Raw genomic sequence first — 4,035 nt, forward strand, 5'->3', positions numbered from 1 at the left:
AATATATTTTGTGCTTAATATGCCATTGAGTTCATGAGATGTTTCAATTAATTATTTATGAATTAAAGTGTGGGGGAAGAGAAAGACTAATATGCTTATTGGAAACATAAATGTACTTTAGACAATTATCTTCTTTTTTTTTCTTTTTTCCTCTTTCACATAAGGTAGTGGTGTTTACTCATAAATTTTTCCATGTTCTTTAGTAGGTAGAGATATTTTTAAGTCAAGTTAATTGATATTAAAAACATAGACCTTGGTCAATTATCCCTTTTCTTCTCTTTCACACAAGGTAAGGGCGTACATTGATATTTCTATGTCTTTTGCAAAGGATTATACTTAAGCTGTAATCTTTTAAGTTATGATAATTAAACTTAATAATACAAAAACTAGGTATGGTATGTGAAAATAAACAAAAAAAGAAGAAGGAATCTATCATGTTACTAACTGAAAAATAGTGATTAAATGAAAAAAATAAATACAGTGATAGGGGAAAGACAACAAGAAAGATTGAACAAAAAGTAATAAAGTCTTGCTTTATTAGAAAGTAAAGTTGAATTGTGGATGTCTCAATCCACTATCTTGACTTCAAAAGTGAAGATGTAATGGGTTATGATGATTATACTTGAGTGGTAATCTTTTAAGTTATGATAATTAAACTTAATAAAACAAAGACTAGGTATGGTATGTGAAAATAAACAAAAAAATAAAAATAAAAAAGGAATCTCTCATGTCATGACTAAGTGATAAATAGAGATTAAATGAAAATAAATAAATATAAAAATAGGAGAAAGACAACAAGAAAGGTTGAACAAAAATTAATAAAGTCTTGCTTTATTAGAAAATATAGTTGAATTGTGGATGTCTCAATCCACTAGCTTGACTTCCAAAGCGAAGATATAATGGGTTATGATGATTATACTTGTGTGGTAATCTTTTAAATTATGATAATTAAACTTAATAATACAAAGAATATGTATAGTATGTGAAAATAAACAAAAAAAAAAAAAAAAGGAATCTCTCATGTTACAAGGTGATAAATAGTGATTACATGAAAACAAATAAATATAAAAATAGGGGAAAGACAACAAGAAAGGTTGACCAAAAGTAATAAAGTCTTGCTTTATTAGAAAGTAAAGTTGAATTGTGGATGTCTCAATCCACTAGCTTGACTTCAAAAGCAAAGATGTAATGGGTTCTGATGATTATACTTGAGTGGTAATCTTTTAAGTTATGATAATTAAACTTAATAATACAAAGACTATGTATGGTATGTGAAAATAAAAAGTAAATAAATAAAAAAGAAATCTCTCATGTTACTAAGTGATAAATAGTGATTAAATAAAAATAAATAAATATAAAAATAGGGGAAAGACAACAAAAAATGTTGAACAAAAAGTAATAAAGTCTTGCTTTATCAGAAAGTAAAGTTGAATTGTGGATGTCTCAATCCACTAGCTTGACTTCAAAAGCGAAGATGTAATGGCTTATGATGATTACACTTGAGTGGCAATCTTTAAAGTTATGATAATTAAACGTAATAATACAAAGACTAGGTATGGTATGTGAAAATAAAAAAATAAATAAAAATAAAAATAAAAATAAAAATAAAAAAGGAATCTCTCATGTTACCAAGTGATAAATAGTGATTAAATGAAAATAAATAAATATAAAAATAGGGGAAAGACAACAAAAAATGTTGAACAAAAAGAAATAAAGTCTTGCTTTATTAGAAAGTAAAGTTGAATTGTGGATGTCTCAATCCACTAGCTTGACTTCAAAAGCGGAGATATAATGGGTTATAATGATTATACTTGAGTGGTAATCTTTTAAGTTATGATAATTAAACTTAATAATACAAAGACTAGGTATGGTATGTGAAAATAAACAAAAAAATAAAAATAAAAAAGGAATCTCTCATCTCACTAAGTGATAAATAGAGATTAAATGAAAATAAATAAATATAAAAATAGGAGAAAGACAACAAGAAAGGTTGAACAAAAATTAATAAAGTCTTGCTTTATTAGAAAGTAAAGTTGAATTGTGGATGTCTCAATCCACTAGCTTGACTTCCAAAGCGAAGATATAATGGGTTATGATGATTATACTTGCGTGGTAATATTTTAAGTTATGATAAGTAAACTTAATAATACAAAGAATAGGTATGGTATGTGAAAAGAAAAAGAAAAAAAAAAAGAATCTTTCATGTTACTAAGTGATAAATAGTGATCAAATGAAAATAAATAAATATAAAAATAGGGGAAAAACAGTAAGAAAAGTTAAACAAAAAGTAATAAAGTCTTGCTTTATTAGAAAGTAAAGTTTTCAAAAGCGAAGAAGTAATGGGTTATGATGATTATACTTGGATGGTAATCTTTTAACATATGATAATTAAACTTAATAATACAAAGACTATGTATGGTATGTGAAAAAAAAAAAAAAAAGAATCTCTCATGTTACTTGGTGATGAATAGTGATTAAATGGAAACAAATCAATATAAAATTAGGGGAAAGACAACAAGAAGGTTAAACAAAAAGTAATAAAGTCTTGTTTTATTAGAAAGTAAAGTTGAATTGTGGATTTCTCAATCCACTAGCTTGACTTCAAAAGCGAAGATGTAATGGGTTATGATGACTATACTCGAGTGATAATATTTTAAGTTATGATAATTAAACTTAATAATACAAAGACTAGGTATGGTATCTTAAAATAAACAAAAAAAAAGAAAAAAAAAAAGAATCTCTTATGTTACTAAGTGATAAATGGCGAGTAAATAAAAAAAAAGAAAAAAAAAAGAGGAAAGTCAAGAAGAAATGTTGAACAAAAAATAATAACGTCTTGCTTTCTTAGAAAGTAAAGTTGAATTGTGGATGTCTCAATCCACTAGCTTGACTTCAAAAGCGAAGAAGTAATGGATTATGATGATTATACTTGAGTGGTAATCTTTTAAGTTATGATAATTAAACTTAATAATACAAAGACTAGGTATAGTATGTGAAATTAAACAAAAAAGAAATAAAAAAGGAATCTCTCATGTTACTAAGTGATAAATTGCGATTCAATGAAAATAAATAAATATAAATATAGGGAAAAGTCAACTAGAAAGGTTGAACAAAAAGTAATAAAGTCTTGCTTTATTAGAAAGTAGAGTTGAATTGTGGATGTCTCAATCCACTAGCTTGACTTAAAAAACAAAGATATAATGGGTTATGATGATTATACTGGTTTGGTAATCTTTTAAGTTATGATAATTAAACTTAATAATACAAAGAATAGGTATGTTATGTGAAAATAAACAAAAAAAATAAAAAGAAATAAGGAATCTCTCATGTTACTAAGTGATAAATAGTGATTAAATGAAAATAAATAAATATTAAAATAGGGGAAAAACAACAAGCAAGGTTGAAAAAAAGTAAGAAAGTCTTGCTTTATTAGAAAGTAAAGTTGAATTGTGGATGTCTCAATCCACTAGCTTGACTTCAAAAGTGAAGAAGTAATGGGTTATGAAGATTATACTTGAATGGTAATCTTTTAAGTTATGATAATTAAACTTAATAATACAAAGACTATGTTTGGTATGTGAAAATAAACAAAAAAAATTAAAATAAAGAAAGAATCTCTCATGTTACTAGGTGATAAATAGTGGTTAAATGAAAACAAATAAATATAAAATTAGGGAAAGACAACATGAAAGGTTGAACAAAAAGTAATACAGTCTTGCTTTATTATAAAGTAAACTTGAATTGTGGATGTCTCAATCTACTAGCTTGACTTCAAAAGGGAGGATGTAATGGGTTATGATAATTATACTTGAGTAGTAATCTTTTAAGTTATGGAAATTAAACTTAATAATACAAAGACTATGTATGATATGTGAAAATAAAATTTAAAAAATATAAAAAAAGGAAACTCTCATGTTAATAAGTGATAAATAGTGATTAAATGAAAATTAACAAATATAAAAATGGGGGAAAGACAACAAAAAATGTTGAACAAAAAGTAATAAAGTTTTTCTCTATTAGAAAGTAAAGTTGAAT

The sequence above is a fragment of the Vitis riparia genome, chromosome 16 (genome assembly GCF_004353265.1).
Source record: "Vitis riparia cultivar Riparia Gloire de Montpellier isolate 1030 chromosome 16, EGFV_Vit.rip_1.0, whole genome shotgun sequence".
Classification (NCBI taxonomy): domain Eukaryota; kingdom Viridiplantae; phylum Streptophyta; class Magnoliopsida; order Vitales; family Vitaceae; genus Vitis; species Vitis riparia.